We start from the raw sequence: 18727 nt of genomic DNA, 5'->3' as shown, positions 1-18727 counted from the left end.
ATGGGCATAACTTATCACAGTTTACTTGTGCCATCATTTTTCCAGTTTGAATGATGTGTATAAAATCTTTTCTTTCTTTATGTCTCTTTACCCTCTCTCTATTATAATTGTCTTAAAGCGTTGCCTTACATACATTTAGAACCATAGTAGACTGTGTGGTAATTTTTATCTCAACTGACATAATTTAGGAAACTGAATGATATGGTGTCACTTCATATTGCTATTGATAGCAATAGTTTCATACGATAAATTGCTTGTCATTTGACTTTTTTCCCCTATCAGTAAAATGTCATCTCTCTCTCTCACTGTTTTCAAGATTTTCTGTTTTTAGTTTGTGGGAATTTAAGTATGATGTATCTTGGCATGGATTTCTTTGGATTCCTCCTGTTTGGGATTAACTAAGCTTCTTGAAACTGTAGGTTATGTTGTTTGCTAAAGTTGGAAAAAATTTCAACCTTTAATTCTTCAAGTATTTTTTCAGCTCACTTTCTGGAATTATGATTACATAAATGCTAGATTTTTTTTTTGCTACTGTCCCCATGAAAAAGGAAGACTTGAATATCAATAAAATTATATTCCAGCATTGCATTTGTGATTTATGTGAGCTTTGTGGAGAAAGTAACTGCAGAATGAACCAAGTTTTTTTAACTAAGCTATGACAAACTATATTTCATTAAATGTGAAGCAATTACATATGTCCCCCTCCCCCAAGGAAAAGAAGACAAAAATGAAATAGAGGAATATTTAGAAGATAAAGAGAAATTATGAGAACATACAAACACCATGCCAGCAGCAAATATGGAAAATCCTAAACAAATGCCTATTCACTGAATCATGTTACTATGGATGAAGCAATGATGATGTGTGGTAAAATAATGGGTAAACAGCCAAACACGCATTTGTGTTTGAGGATGTGAATATTGAAAAACTCCAATAAATCTCTGTGCTTTAAATAAGTTGATGAGTTTAAACATACGGCTTTTAGCCGTCAATTAACCCAAATTCATAAAAGAAAAAAACATTAAAAATTATATTTTCTATTAATAATTCATTTCTAAACATGGTACTGTAGTCAGTGCCATTGTTACCTAACTGGTCGTCATTCTCATTTTTTTGTTGTAGTACTTGCAATATTAGACTTAGATGTGGTCAAAGACTGAAATGACTGAATCAATTGGAAATTATTGGTTTTGAGTGTTTTCAAAACTTACTTCTTTCTAGATGTTTGAAATTGGTTTAGTGAAAGTCACTTAGTTATGTCCAACTCTTTGTGACCCCATGGACTGCAGCCTGTCAGGCTACTCTGTCCATGGAATTCTCCAGGCCAGAATACCTGAGTGGGTAGCCATTCCCTTCTCCAGGGATTTTCCCAACCCTGGGATTGAACCCAGGTCTCCAGTTGCATTGGGCTTCCCAGGTGGCACTAGTGGTAAAGAACCCACCTGCCAACGCAGGAGACATGAGACAGAGGTTCCATCCATCGGTCGGGAAGATCCCCTGGAAAAGGACATGGCAACCCACTCCAGTATTCTTGCCTGGAGAATCCCATGGACAGAGGAACCTGGCAGGCTGCAGTCCATAGGGTAGCAAAGAGTCAGACATGACTGAAGCAACTGAGCACGCACAAATCCAAAGTTAAAAACGTATTTTGGGGATACAATTGAATACCAAGGCTATATCAAGCAAGGCACTGTGAATTATCTTTTTCTTTCTCTCTAAAATTTATTTTGTGATATTTGCAAAAAGGAAAAATAATCTACAATTAGAATTTTAGGTGCATAACTTTCAGTGACTATTTCATCATAAGTATTTTCAACATACAAGCCAGTATATACAAAATTTTAAAATATTCATTTATATGCAAAACTGAAAGTATTTGAGAGTATTTTATTTAGTCAGTTGGTGGCTTTGAGCACATTTATAATGTGGCTCAGAATGCATAAAAATGTACACATAATGGCAAACAAGGGTTGATACATCACTTCCTTTGCTAAGCTCAAATGCCCTTATTTATTGGATATATATATTTTTTACACTTGCATCCTATAACAAGCTGCAGGAACACAAATATATAAGAATAGGGCTCATTGGAAATATAAGTTTAGAACATATCTCCTGAAGTCTTTGTATCCCAGCTTCTTTCCCTGTTACTTTATAGAGTACCCAAGGAAATAGTATCTGAGTTCTTGCTGACTAATTCTTGTTCCTGCATTCCAACACTGTTGACCCAACTGAGATTCCTTTCTTCCTTGGTTCTGACATACTATTCTCTCCTTCTGATACTTTTCTGACTCTTTCTATGTCTCTTAATCATTGTCCTTTTAAATACTAATACTCCCCTGAGTTGTATTCGTCCATAGTTTTTTCAGTCTAGTGGCCTAATTTATGATGTCTATGATAAAGGTTTCAACTAGCACATATATAATGTGCCTAGTTGCTCAATCATGTCCAACTGTTCGCTATCCCATGGACTGTAGCCTGCCAGGCTCCTTGGTCCATGGAATTCTCCAGGCAAGAATACTGGAGAGGACCTGGGCATACACACCGAGGAAACCAGATCTGAAAGAGACACGTGTACCCCAATGTTCATCGCAGCACTGTTTATAATAGCCAGGACATGGAAGCAACCTAGATGCCCATCAGCAGACGAATGGATAAGGAAGCTGTGGTACATATACACCATGGAATATTACTCAGCCATTAAAAAGAATTCATTTGAATCAGTTCTAATGAGATGGATGAAACTGGAGCCCATTATACAGAGTGAAGTAAGCCAGAAAGATAAAGACCAATACAGTATACTAATGCATATATATGGAATTTAAAAAGATGGTAACGCTAACCCTATATGCAAAACAGAAAAAGAGACACAGATGTACAGAACAGACTTTTAGACTCTGTGGGAGAAGGTGAGGATGGGATGTTTTGAGAGAACAGCATTGAAACAAGTATATTATCAAGGGTGAAACAGGTCACCAGCCCAGGTTGGATGCATGAGACAAGTGCTCAGGGCTGGTGCACTGGGAAGACCCAGAGGGATGGGATGGAGAGGGAGGTGGGAGGGGGGATAGGGATGGGGAACATATGTAAATCCATGGCTGATTCATGTCAATGTATGGCAAAAACCACTACAAAAAAAAAAAAAAGAATACTGGAGTGGATTGCCATTTCCTTCTCCAGGGGATCTTCCTGACCCAGGGATTGAACCTGGGTCTCCTGCATTGCAGGCAGATTCTTTATCGTCTGAGCCACATATAATTTAAAACATGATTAAAAACGTTTATTTTCTGAAATAAAGATCTGCATATCTAACTGATTACAGGACCTTTCTATCAAGGTGGTTGTCAGGAATTTCATTTATTCACCAATTATTTATTCAATATCTTCTATGTCTTAAAGGATATACTTGGTGCTAAGGATAAACAGCTAGTGAATTAGATCAAGTTCCTGAACTGATTGCTCTCACAGGATAGAAATAGTTAGAAACAAGTACCAAGTCAAATTGGAAAAAAAAATATGTCTAAGCTGATTCCCACTTATTAGTTAGAGTCAAGAAAGCATGTTTCAGTCAGAGGGGACAATCTATAAAACTATGCAGTGGCTGGAGAGAGCACTGCACTTTAGAACTTCACGGTTCAATATAGCTCTAATGATGAGTTGGTAGATGAGAAGTGGCAAAATATAATAGGTAGATCCAGATTATGAGGAGATGTCTAAGCCATTGTAAGTTATGGGACTTAACACTTATGAGACTTCCCTGGTGGTCCAGTGGCTAAGTTTCAATTCACTTGTCAACTTTCTTATATGGTCTATTTCTCAACAACTCCAACTAAGAATTAATGCTTTCTTTTGAACAGATGCTTTATTGAATGGATTCTAATAGTACTTTGTACTTATCAATATAATAGGTACTATAGATTTGGTCAGAATACCACAGTTATTTATTTGAATGCTGCATCTTTTACTAGGTCTGACCTTCTAGAAAAATAAAGGTCACTTTGCCTGAAACATAGCAGGTACAGAATAAATGTTGCTTTGCTTACTTACTGAATTAAACATTGTGATGATTAATTTTGTGTGTCACCTTGACTGATCACAGGGTGTCCAGATTAAATGTATTTCTGGGCGTGTCTGTGAGGGTGTTTCCTGATGAAATTAGCATTTGAATTAGCGGGCTCAATAAGTAGATTGCTCTCCCCAGTGGGAGTAGGCATCATCCAATCCTCTGAAGACCAGAACAGAAAAAAAAAAAAAAAATGGAAGAAAGTGGAATCTATTTTTGCCCCCACCCCCTACCCCAGCTTTTTTTTCTTACTGCTTGCAGTGGGACATCTCATCCCATATTTCCTTATCCTCAACTGGGATTTATATCATCAGGTCTCCTGCTTCTCAGACATTTGGACTTGGACAGAATTACCCCACCAGCTTTGCTGGGTCTCCAGCTTACAGATAGAAGATTGTGGGACTTCTCAGCCTTCATAATTACTGAGCTAACATCTCATAATAAAATTATATATATACAGTAACAACCCTGAATATGAACGAGCTCTGTTCTGAGAGCATGTCTCTTTTAGCCTAGGTCTTCGCTTCTGTGAACTCATATGTTTAAAATATTGTATTGTTTATCCAGTTTTAGATAAATGTTTTATGATTGAGTTGAGATTGCATCTTCTCCAGTAAAATTTTTTTGTTCTCCACAGGATATAGATAATTCTTCTGTGATCCCTCACAGCATTCCATTGCATTTGTTGTTTGTGGATAGAAATGCAGTTGATTTTTGTATGTTGATTTTGTATCCTGCAACTTTACTGAATTCATTTATTATTTCTAACAGTTTTTTTTTTTTGGTGGAGTCTTTAGGTTTTTCTATGTATAAGATCATGTCCTCTAAAAACAGACATAATTTTATCTCTTCCTTTTGAATTTGTAAACTTTTTTCTCATTTTCTTGACATTTCTGTGGCTAGGACTTTCAGTACTTTGTTAAAAAGGATTAGCAAGAGTGGGCATCCTTGTCTTGTTCCTGATCTTAGAGGAAAGGCTTGTAACTTTTCACTGTTGTGTATCATATTAGATGTGGGCTTGTTGTATATGGCATTTATTGTTTGAGGTACATTTCTTCTATACTTATTTTGTTGAGAGTTTTTATCATAAAAGGGGGTTAAATTTTCTCAAATGTTTTTTCTGCATGTATTAAAAAGATCATATGATTTTTATCCTTCATTCTATTAACATGTGTATCACATTTATTGATTTGTGTATGTTGAAACATCCTTGTACCCCACAAATAAATCCCACTTCATCATGGTGTATAATACTTTTAACGTGCCCTTGAATTAAGTTTGCTAGTATTTTGCTGGGAATTTTTGTGTTATGTTCATTTGGGATATTGGCCACTAATTTTCTTTTCTTTTAGTGTCTTTGTCTACTTTCAATATCAGAATAATGCTGGCCTTATAAAATGAAGTTGAAAGCATTCTTCTTTTTCAATTTTTTTTGGAAGAGGTTGAGAAAGATTAGTATTAATTCTTCTTTAAATATTTGGTGGAATTTAACTACTGAAGCCAACTGGTCCTGGGCTTTTGTTTGTTGGGAGATTTTTGATTAGTGATTCAATCTTCTTGCTCAGTATAGGTCTGTTTAGATTTTTTGTTACTTCATGATTCAGTCTTAGGAAGTTGTGTATTTCTAGAAAGTTAGATGCTTCTTCTAAATTATCTAATTTGTTGGCATATAATAGTTCATAGTAGTCTTTTTTATGATCCTTTGTATTTCTGTGGTATCAATTGTAATATCTCCTTTTTCATTTATAATTTTATAGAATTCTCTTTTTTTAAGTCTAGTTTTCAACTAGTTTGACAACTTTGTTTATCTTTTCAATAGACTTTAAAAAATCTTTTCTATTGTCTCTCTAGTCTCTATTTCATTCATTTCTGCTGTACTTTTTACTATTTCCTTTCTTCTGCCACTTTTGGGTTTATTTGCTCTTCTTTTTCTAGTTCCTTTAGGTTTAAGTTTAGGTTGTTTGAAAAAAATTTTTTTTCTTAATTTAGGAATTTATTGGTATAAACTTCTTAGAACTGCTTTTTCTGCATCTCATAGGTTTTGGTATGCCCTCTTCCCATTTTTTTTTTTGTCTCAAGATACTTTTTATTTCCCTTTTGATTTCTTCTTTGCCCCATTGGTTGTTCAGAAGTGTGCTGTTTAATTTCCACATATTTGTGAACATTCCAGATTTCCTCCTACTATTGTTTTCTAGGGTTTCATAAAATTGTGGCTCAAGAGATGCCTGATATGATTTACAGTCTTCTTAAATTTGTTAAGACTTTTTTGTGACATAACACATGACATTTTTGGACAATATTTTGTGTGTGCTTGAGAAAAATGTGCATTCTGCTTCTGTTGGATGAAAAGTTCTTTATTGGTCTTTTAGGGTCATTTGGTCTAAAGTAGCATTCAAGTCCAATATTATTTTCCTATAAATTTTCTGTAAGAATGATCTGTCCTTTGTTGTAAATGAAATATTGTAGTCTCTTACTACTAATTGCATTGCTATCTCTTTCTTCAGATTTGTTAAAAGTTGTTTAATATATGTATGTGTTCTGATATTGGGTGTGTATACCTTTACACTTGCTACAATTTCTTAAGTATTATAACCTCTGCTCTCTTTTGCTTCCAATTTGCAAAGAATGTATTTTTCCATCTTCTCCCTTTCAGTCTATGAATGTCCTTAAAGCTTAAATGAGTCTCTTGTAGACAGGATACAGTTGGGTCTTGTTTTATAATTCATTCAGCAACTCTATGCCTATTAATTGGAGAATTCAGACCATTTACATTTAGAGAGGTTTTCGATTGGTAAGGACTTATTACATTTATTAATAGCTTTCTGATTGTTTTGTAGTTCTTTCATTCCTTTCTTTCTCTCTAGCTATATTTCTTGTGAATTGATAATTTTTGTAACAGTATACTTTGATTCTTTTCTCTTTATCATTTGTGTATTTTGCTTTGTGGTTACCATGAAGCTTTCGTAATACATCTTTAATTATAACAGTGTATTTTAAACTGACAACTTGAATTGCATAAAAATATTCTACACATTTAATTTTTATGTTGTTTATGTCATAATTAACAAAGTATTGTAACATTAGTTTATTTTTTAACACTTTTGTTCTTTAACTTATATGCTAGAGGTCAAAAAGAAAATGATATTTACTAAACATAGATTAGTTTTACTATTTTATACTGCTTTATTCTGGAAAATATTGACCATTTTAGGAAATGAAGCCAAGATTTTCTAAAGTTTATGTTCTCTAAAAAAATAAAACAAGACAAAACAATTTGCTTTATTGACAAGTGATTAAAAACTATATAATAGAAAGCCACTGTAGGAAAATGAGGTATTGATCAGGAAAGGATCATAAAACTGAAGAGAAAAGTTATAGACCTGTGACAGCTTGTATTTTCCAACGATATCTACAACTACATCTCCTTTAAGCTCTTTTGTCTGTTTGAAAGAGTCTAGGAGGTAAATCTCTGAGATGTAAAAGGAATATTTCACAGTAACACCCTTGGTTCATCTTTATCAGGTAATGTTTCCTTGATGGCACCTTGGACTTGATCTTTGCTCTGAAGTCCCATGATGGTTATTTTATGTATCAACTTGAATGAATCACAAGGTATCCAGATATTTGGGTAAACACTTTTTTAAGTGTTTCTGTGAGGGTGCTTTTGGATGACTTTATCATTTAAACTCATAGACAGAATAAAGTCAATTACCCTATGTAATGTGTGTTGGCTTCATCCAGTCAATTGAAGGCTTAGCTGGAACAAAAGGCTGATCCTTTCCTAAATAAGAGGGAACTCTTCCTGCCTGATTGAATTCAAACTTGGACATAAACATACTTTATGATACTCACCTAAAAAGAAAAATACAATTGATGCTGTTGACATCCTATCTGGAAATACTTAGCCAGACCAATAGTTTGTAGGTGCATTTTCTATTTTCTGTACAACCATACATGATAGTTTTGCTAAACTTTTTGCCACTGCACATCAAGGATCTCATTTTCTCCAGTTTTCATTTACATTTTCCTTAACTGTTCTTTAGTCCGACGTAGACAGTCTCCTTGAGGCCCATCAGATTTCTACCAATAGCCTCAAGACCATTCCAGTTTCTATCCACCACATGGTCCCAAAACTAATGCCACATGTTTTTGGTTTGACAGTATTTTCTTTCCAGGTACTGAATTGTGCATTTTTTCATAATTTTGTGGGTCAGAAATTTGAATAGGGAATGGCAGAAATGGCTTGTCTCTGTTCTACAATATCAGGGACTTCATCTGGGAAGATGCAAAAGCTTGGATGACTCAGTAGGCAGAAGAAGAATCACCTAGAAACTTCTTTTTTTTAAAATTAATCAATTAATTTATTTTACTTTACAATATTGTATTGGTTTTGCCATACACTGACTTGAATCTGCCATGGGTGTACATATGTTCCCCATCCTGAACCCCCGTCCCCCCTCCTTCCCCATCCCATCCCTCTGGGTCATCCCAGTGCGCCAGCCCTGAGCACCCTGTATCATGCATCGAACCTGGACTGGCGATTCATAGAAACTTCTTTATTTACATATCTTGCACCTTAAATGGGATGGTTTGAAAATTAGAACTACTGACCAGAATGTTGCAGGTAATTTTTCCAGGAGGCCTCTCTGTTTCAAAGAATGGCAGATGCTTTAGGATGCTTAGATGTCTCATATGGTGGCTCATGGCTTCTAGTGTGGTGACTTAGAGAGAACCAGGCAGAAGCTTCATGGGTCTGTCTGCCATAGCCTGAGAAATCACACTGAGCATTCCTACTATATTCTGCTTATAATGGGTATATCACTAAAGTCAACCCAAATCAAAGGGGAAGGGGCATAGACTTCCAGTCTTGGTGGAAGAAGCGTAAAAAATTGCTGACTTGTTTTTCTATAACTGCACAAAATTAGAAAGCAAGGAAGCCAATAATTTGCCAGAAACTTATCATGAAGAATATTTGTGCTATGAGCATAGGCTGGGAGGCCTTCAAGCCTTCAATATTTATACTCTTTCTGTCTTGTTTGGAGGAAGGAAAATATATGCAAATCAGAGGAAATAGTATGGAATTAGTACAATGTCTTTTTTTTTTTATTAGTTGGAGGCTAATTACTTCACAACATTTCAGTGGGTTTTGTCATACATTGATATGAATCAGCCATAGATTTACACATATTCCCCGTCCCGATCCCCCCTCCCACCTCCCTCTCCACCCGATTCCTCTGGGTCTTTTAATCTTGGGTATGTGTTAGAAATACCTGGGAAGCATTCAGGAATTCTGATGCCCAGGCAGCACTCCAGAGCAGTGAAACTAAAATTTCAATAGGGAAGCATTATGTGTGTGTGTGTGTATTTGTGGGGTAGGGACATGGGAGTATGCAGGTGTGCTTGTGTACTTTAAAAAAAATTTTTGTTTTAAGTGCCTGAGGTGATTCTGTTATATAGCTAATATTGAAGACCACTGAACTAATCCTGAGGTTAACAAGAAATTTGATGACCTTCATTTGATTTGACTTCTAACAGCCTGGGTTGACTGGCCTCTACAAGCTCCCTAAATGAACCCTAATAGTGAACATGGGCTACTAATGCATGTATGGAAGAGAATTTGAGAAAATCAGCTCCTAGTGAAACTGTTAGATAATGAGCCTGGAGTCCTAAGGCTTATACCGTTCCCCAAAGAATCTGATTTCAAGAAAAGCTTAACAGTAATATATAAAAAAGCATACTAGAAAAAAACTATTCACAATACCAGCATTGCCTTAAGCCATAATTGACAACAGTTAAGTATTGAGAGAAATTTTTATATTTGTTATAATTTGCTGCATAAAGTAATCTGCTTATATGTTTAATTTTGCACTTTCAATGTGCTGAGGCAATTGTGCTTTTTTTGTGTTGGTTAGATGTTGGTTAGACATCTAGTTAGATGTCTATGTACATGTTTCTTCAGTTTGACTTTAAGCTATTTGAGGATAGGAAGCATATCTTATTAACCATTGAAGCCTAAGTGGCTGGAAAATTGTAAGGCTCAATAATATTTGTTAAGCTAAGTAAGTGGACTGAAAAACCAAGAATCCTCTTACAATGAAGACAAGAAGGGGAGTTTTCACAATGAAGTGCCTAATGGAAAAACAATAGCACTAAGCTTGCATATGAAAACAATGAAATGATTAGAAATGGCATGTATGATCCTAGGCCATTTCCCCAAAAGACTGCCAATACAACATCTTAAGGCTTTGAAAAATCTAGCAAAGGAAGCAATGATAATGGTAATAATATATACATTATTTCACTGTCTTGAATTTTTATTATATTGAAACATATGCTGTCTTGCATACAGGGTTATCATTACCATTTTTCTAAATTCCATATATATGTGTTAGTATACTGTATGCAATTGTAACATATATTGTATATATGTTGTATATGTTGCATATATCATAACATATGCAATAAAGGTTTGGAGATGACATTTTGTGTGTGGTAGCACTCTTTGAATAAAATAGATTGCTCTGAATGCCAGATATGAAGGCTTCTGTTATTAGTTAGTATTTATCTAAGGTGAAAAAAACTCTGGGAAATGTCTATCTTATGATTTCTTGCTTGAATCTAAGCTCCTTGACCCACAGAAACTCAGTTTCTCTGAATTCACCTCAAACATTCAGATTGGGCTCTCTGGCTCTGACTATGGATAAACCTTCGCCCATGTACTTATGGGTAACTTTAAATTGCCATAGGCTGACTGTGCCCTTGTATCCAGCAGCTGCAAAAGCTGAAAAAGGCAATATATATTCAACATTCTTAAGAAAACACTGTCCATTTCCTAAATATCATTGTAAAAAAGTCTCACATAGAGAGGACCCCAATTATGACTTAATACTACTTTTATGATTAGATGCTACCTTAGACCAAGATCCTTTCAGGAGTAAAGTTACCAAAATATTTTCATTCTGAATACAGTATGCATTCCCTTATATTTTTTTCTGCCTCTCTTTGACCCCCCGTATAAAGAGAATATGCAGCTGGACTTCAAATATAGCTCCAGTATTTCTAAAAGATCTGATGTTTGCAGACACTACTGAAGCTCCCCAGAAATCAGAAACAAAAGCAGGACCAAGAGGTCACAAGGGGTTTCATTCCACTGGACTTTTTGAGCATTTATGGCATAGATGTTTCTCTGTGTGAATTTACAAGCACTGGATTTTAACAAGCAGGAGAATCATTCTTGAAATCTTTCCATGTAAGCACACTATTTTCTAAGCTCCCTTTTCCTTGAGATTCCTTTTTGTGCATGCAGAGCTTCATTATTTAAATTCAGACAGATGCATAGAGCTGAATGATTCTTTGGAGACTTGAAAGTCTAGTCGTTTGCTAATTCTGGGATACTCATTATAAACCAGACATAACAGCTTAAGAAAATATCATAAATGCTCTGTCTCCATGCAAAAACATCATGAATATTGATGTTCAGTTTCTGTCAATCCTATGGCTCTTTCTTATTTCATTCAAATTATAGGATAAGAAGGTAGTCCTGCTATGATATACACAGAAACATAGACTGAAAATTTGTCTATAATGCTCTTAATCTCTACCTTGCCAGGAATGTAAATACTAGGCAATAGTTTCTTTGTTCTTATAGTGGCTGCTCCCATTTTCAAGAACAGAAAATCAAATCTCATAGTATTTAAGCTGTTTGCCCCAAATCTTACTTACCAGCTATTAAGTAGAACCAGTATTTGAATCCAGTTTTTCCCTATTAGGCAGTGTTAGTTGCTCAGTCGTGTCCAACTCTGTGTGGCCTCATGGACTGTAGCCTGCCAGGCTCCTCTGTCCATTGGATTTCCCAGGTAAATGACCTTTCTATGTCTAATATCATGTTAACATTTTCTCAATAAAGGGTATAAGAATAAGTAATTGAATGAAGGGATAAATAATCCCCCCATTATGATGTTGGTCTGGATCACAAAAAGAAACAATTAAAAAAGACCTTTCCCAGAATGAGAGGATCCTTGGCTGCTAAACACCTACTTCACGTACCAGGGAAAGTGTAGGCAGTTATATCAGCAGGAAACATATCAGGTTGCATGTCCTTTCCAAGATGATAATCAGTCCTATCAAAGGATAGAGGTTCCATGCACTAGAGATAACAAAGTCACAGAGGATACGCCCATATGAAAAGCTGATTGGCATTGAAACATGTATATTACCATATGTAAAATAGATGACCAGTGCAAGTTTGATGCATGAAGCAGGGCACTCAAAGCGGGTGCTTTGGGACAGCCCAGAGGGATGGGGTGGGGAGGGAGGTGGAAGGGGGGTTCAGGATGGGGGGACACATGTACTCCTGTGGCTGATTCATGTCAATGTATGGCAAAACATGCATTTTTTGTTTTAGAAAATATATATATATATCTCCAATTAAAATAAATTAATTAATTAAAAAAAGAAAAGCTGATTGGCTACTCCTTAGTTTCAAAACAGTAGAGTGGTTCATACAGTAAACTAAATAGCTTCTATTAACAAGTGAAATTTGGTCTAAATCAGTCAATTTTGTATAAACTTACCATATCCAAAATAAAAACAAATATGAAGCATTTGTTTTTATAAAATATTATTGTATTCAAACCACTAGATTAAAAAGAAAAAGTTTGTCTATGTCCAATGATGTATGGCATCAAACATTCTAAATGTTAAGTACTAACAGATCAGCCTGAGGGAGTCATTGGGGCAGGCTGTCTAGGATGTGTTTTTGGTAGTTCAATACCCTCCTAGCTGCTGTAACTAGTATATAAGAATATCACTTTAATCTCCAAATGTGAACACTTTTAAAGAAAAATGTTATATCTACTTATTCTCAACTTGTTTGAGAAGGCAACTTCAGGATTAGTACCTATTCATCTACAAATGTGGAATCTACTTTAGACAAGATCTATCAAGCAAGATCCAAAAGATTAAACTGATTGACATTCCATACAGTTCAAGAGGATTAGAGGCTGTGTCTTCAAGTTTCCTGGTGCAGAAAATCCTTATATTTTTAAGCAGGCATGGGCAGCATAGGAGATGTAGAGTAGCCAGAAGCTGTATATAATAACAGATTTTTCCCAGAGACCTTAAAGGCCTAAAAGTTACTGAATGGCCTGGAGCTCAAAATATTTAGAACTTAAAAGTCAGAATCATTAAACTAGGTCACTAATTCATCTGTGAAATTATTTACCATATCTGCCCAATAAGGTGAGTTGGATTAATGGTTTCAAAGTTCAGTTCAGTCGCTCAGTCGTGTCTGACTCTTTGTGACCCCATGGACTGCAGTACGCCAGGCTTCCCTGTCTATCACCAACTTTTAGAGCTTACTCAAACTCATGTCCATTGAGTTGGTGATGCCATCCAGCCATCTCATCCTCTGTCGTTCCCTTCTCCTCCTGCCCCCAATCCCTCCCAGCATCAAGGTCTTTTCCAATGAGTCAACTCTTCGCATGAGGTGGCCAAAGTATTGGAGTTTCAGCTTCAGCATCAGTCCTTCAAATGAATATTCAGGACTGATTTCCTTTAGGATGGGCTGGTCTGATCTCCTTGCTGTCCAAGGGACTCTCAAGAGTCTTCTCCAACACCACAGTTCAAAAGCATCAATTCTTCAGCGCTCAACTTTCTTTATAGTCCAACTATCACATACATGCATGACCACTGGAAAAACCATAGCTTTGACTAGATGGACCTTTGTTAGCAAAGTAATGTCTCTGCTTTTTAATATGCAGTCTATGTTGGTCATATCTTTCCTCCCAAGGAGTAAGTGTCTTTTAATTTCATGGCTGCAGTCACCATCTGCAGTGATTTTGGAACCCCCCAAAATAAAGTCTGTCACTGTTTCCATTGTTTCCCCATCTATTTGCCATGAAGTGATGGGACCAGATGCCATGATCTTAGTTTTCTGAATGTTGAGTTTTAAGCCAACTTTTTCACTCTCCTCTTTCAGTTTTATCAAGAGGCTCTATAGTTCTTCACTTTCTGCCATAGGGGTGGTGTCATCTGCATATCTGAGGTTATTGATATTTCTCCCGGCAATCTTGATTCCAGCTTGTGCTTCATCCAGCCCAGCATTTCTCATGATGTACTCTGCCTATAAGTTAAATAAGCAGAGTTCACTTCTAACCTATTATTATACTCTAGATCTTTATACTTAAGGAACCCCTTAGAGATTAAGTTGGGCTTGATAATGCCAAAGTGGGTCAAAAGAGTTTAACTATAAATTTACCTTTTCAGGTGCTCTTACATTTCTTCTTTCTGTTCTTTCCTTCTTTCTTGGATTCTTTCCTCAGTCTGGAGAACTTCATTTAGTATTTCTTTAAGTATAAACTTGTTGTCAATGAATTTTTTTATCTTTTGCTTGTTCAATAATGCCCTTATTTTCTTTTATTTTTGGAGGGTACTTTTCCTAGGTTTAGAGCTTTATGTCAGAAGTGTTTCTGTCTGCATTTTAAAGTTGTCAACAACTTTCATTGTTTCTATTAAAATGTCAGCTCTCCATCTTTTTGCTCTTCTTTTAAAGGTAACATATCTTTTTTCTCCAGATGTTTTGAAGACTTTACCTTCATCACTAGTTTTCAGCAGCTTACTATGAATAAACTAAGTTTTTTATTTGCATTAATCCTGTTTGGATATTGCTGAGTATTATGAATCTGTGAGATGAGGCTTTTATAACATTTGGAAAATTTTTTACTATTATCTCTACAAATGCTGTTTCTTTATCACTCCTTCTCTGTCTTCTACTTATAGTATAGTCACACATATTTTAACCATTTCATTATGTTCTACTTGTCCTGTGTTCTTTTTTTCTCCCATCCTTTGTCATTTCCATGATTCTATTCAGATACTTTATATTAGTTTGTCTTCAGGTTTACTCTCTATGTTTTATAGTATGATTAAAAGTAGATTCTTTTCAGTTATAAAATGTCCATCTAATTTTTTATTGGTCCCATTTCTTTCTGTATTCATATTTTCTTCCCTTTTTCCACTTTGTCATCCATGTGCTTTAATAATTTAGCCATTGTTATTTCAAAGCACTAACAACCTCAGATATGCAGATGACACCACCCCTATGGCAGAAAGTGAAGAGGAACTGAGGAGCTTCTTGATGAAAGTGAAAGAGGAGAATGAAAAAGCTGGCTTAAAAGTCAACATTCAAAAAACTAAGATCATGTCATCTGGTCCCATCAATTCATGGCAAATAGATGGGGAAACAATGGAAACAGTGACAGACTTTATTTTTTTGGACTCCAAAATTACTGCAGATGGTGAGTGCAGCCATGAAATTAAAAGATGCTTGCTTCTTGGGGAAAAGCTATGACCAACCTAGACTGCATATTAAAAAGCAGAGACATTACTTTGCCAACAAAGGTCCATCTAGTCAAAGCTATGGTTTTCCAGTAGTCATGCATGTATGTGATAGTTGGACTATAAAGAAAGTTGAGCGCTGAAGAATTGATGCTTTTGAACTGTGGTGTTGGAGAAGACTCTTGAGAGTCCCTTGGACAGCAAGGAGATCAGACCAGCCCATCCTAAAGGAAATCAGTCCTGAATATTCATTTGAAGGACTGATGCTGAAGCTGAAACTCCAATAATTTGACCACCTGATTTGAAGAACCTACTCATTGGAAAAGACCCTGATGCTGGGAAAGATTGAAGGCAGGAGGAGAAGGGAACGACAGAGGATGAGATGGTTAGATGGCATCACTGACTCGATGGACATGAGTTTGAGCAAGCTCCGGGAGTTGGTGAAGGACAGCAAAGCCTGGCATATTGCAGTCAATGGGGTCTCAAAGAGTCAGACACAACTGAGTGAGTGAACTGAACTGATTTCTAAGTATTTGTCCACTAAAACTAACAGATGGATCATTTTGCATGCAGCAAAAGTGATTCCAAAAGGGAAGTTTAGAGCAATACAGGCCTACCTCAAGAAAGAAGAAAAATTTAATAAACAATTTGAATTTATATCTAAAAGAACTAGAAAAAGATAAAGAGAAGGAAATAACAAAGATCAGAATAAAATTAAATGAAATAAAGATGAAAAAATAGAAAAGATTAATGAAACTCAGAGCTGGCTCTTTAAAAAGAAAATCAAGAAAACTTTAGCTATACTGAGAAAAAAAGAGAATTCAAAGAAAATCAGTGCTAAAATAGGAAAAATTACAACTGATACCACAGAAATACAAAGGATCATAAGAGAATAGAATGAGCAATTATATGCCAACAAATTGGACCACTTAGGAAAAAAATGTATAAATTCCTAGAAACACATAATTTTCTAAGACTGAATCATGCAGAAATAGAAAATTTGTACAGACTGATTACTAGCAAGGAGATTAAAACATTAATAAAAAATATTCCAACAAATAAAACCTAAGACCAGACAGCTCCATTGGAGGATTCTACAAAACATTCAATGAAGACTGAATACTTATTCTTAAATTCTATCAAAAAACTGAAGAGGAGGAAAAGCTTCCAAACATATTTCACAAAGCCAGCATTACCCTGATACCAAAAACAGACAATAATGCCACAAAAGAGAAAATTATAGGCCAATATCTTTACAAATGTAGATATAAAAATTATCAACAAAATATTAGCATTCTGCATTCCTCAGTGCTTTAAAACAATCATACACCACGATCAAGTGGGATTTATTCAAAGGGTGCAAGGGTGCTTCAACATCTGCAAATAAATAAACATGATACATCACATTATCAAAATGAGGGATAAATATCATATGATCATCTCAATGTATACAGAAAAAGCATTTGACAAAATTCAACATCCGTTGATGATAAAAAAAAAATCCTCAACACAGTGTATATAGAGGAAAGTATCTCAACATAATAAAGGCTATATATAGCAAATCCGCAGCTAACATCATTCTCAATGGTGCACAGTTGAAAGATTTTCCTCTAAGATCAGGAACAAGAAAAGAATGCCCATTCTTGCCACTTCTACTAAACCTAGTATTAAGAGTCCTAGCCACAGCTATTAGGAAGAAAAAGAAATAAAAGGCCTCCAAATAGGAAAGGAAGAAGTAAAACTTCATTATTAGCAAAAGACATGATACTACATATATAGAAAGACCTAAAGACTCCCACAAAAAACAAACAAAAAAAAACTGAATTCAATAAAGTTGCAGGATACAAAATCAATATACAGAGATCTGTGCCATTTCTATACACTAATAATGAACTATCAGAAATAGAAATAAAGAAGCAATCCATTTATAATTGCCTCAAAAGAATAAAATACCTAGGAAAATTTTTAACAAAGATGTCAAAGGCCTATAAACTGGAAACTGTAAGGAGAAGACACAAATAAATAGAAAGATATTCCATGTTCATGAATTGGGAGAATTAATATGTTAAAATGTCCACAGTACCCAAAGCAATCCACAGATTCAATGCAGTCCTTATCAAAATTCCAATGGTATATTTCACAGAACTAGAACAAATAATTCTGAATTTATATGGAGTCAGAAATGACCCTGGGTAGTCAAAACAATCTTGAGAAAAAACAAAACCACAGGTATCATGCTTCCTCATTTCAAAGTATACTACAAATCTATAGTAATCAAAACAGTATGGTACTGGCACAAAAACAGACAGATCAATGGAACAGAATTGAGTGCCCAGAGATAAACTCATGCACATATTAACAATTTATGATGAAGCAAAAGACATACAGGGAAGAATGGATATTCTCTTCAATAAATGGTATTGAGAAAACTGGACAGCCTCGTGCAATAGGACAAAATCAGATCTCTATCTTACATCATACACAAAAAAGTTAACTCAAAGTGGATTAAAGACTTAAAAGTAAGACCTCAAACCATAAAATTTCTAGAAGAAAGCATAGGTGATAACTTCATTGACATCAGTCTTAGCAATGTTTTTATGAAACTGACTCCAAAAGCAAGAGAAACAAAATAAAAAATAAACAGATGGGACTATATCAAACTAAAAAGCTTCTGCACAGCGAAGGAAATCATCAACAAAGTGAAAAGACAACCTATTGAATGGGAGGAGATATTGGCAAATAATATATAGATACGTGATTAATATCCAAAATATATAGTGAACTTATACAACTCAACATGAAAAAACAAGAATTCAATTAAAAACTGGGCAGAGGGTATGAATAGACAGTTTTTCAGAGAAAATATACAGCTAGCCAACCACCACATGAAAAGATGTTTAATATCACTAATTATTAAGAAATGCAAATCAAACCCACAATGAAATATCAGTACACACCTGTTAGAATGGCTATAATTGAAAAGACAAAAAATAACAAATGTTAGGGAGGATGTAGAGGAAAGGGAACCTTCAAATACTGTTGATGGAACTGTAAATTGGTGCAGCCAATTTGGAAAACAGCATGGAGGTTACTCAAAAAATTAAGAATAAAACTACCATATGAACCACTTAAATAACCACTTATTCCACTTAAATAAGCCAGTTATCTGACTTATTTATCTGAAGAACACAAAAACACTAATTTGAAAACATATATGCACCCTTATGTTCATTGAGGGCTTCCCTAGTAGCCCAGTCTGTAAAGAATCTGCCTGAAATGCAGGAGACGTGGGTTCGATGCCTGGGTCGGGAAGATCCCCAGGAGAAG

The 18727-nt window shown here is 35.3% G+C and overlaps 1 pseudogene; it reads left to right on the top strand.

Annotated features, from left to right (window-relative positions):
• The window catches only part of LOC122689483, a 64559-nt pseudogene that overhangs the window by 26101 nt on the left and 19731 nt on the right, over positions 1-18727 (top strand).

This window comes from Cervus elaphus, chromosome X (assembly GCF_910594005.1).
Source record: "Cervus elaphus chromosome X, mCerEla1.1, whole genome shotgun sequence".
Classification (NCBI taxonomy): Eukaryota; Metazoa; Chordata; class Mammalia; order Artiodactyla; family Cervidae; genus Cervus; species Cervus elaphus.
This window is presented reverse-complemented; position numbering and strand designations above follow the sequence as displayed.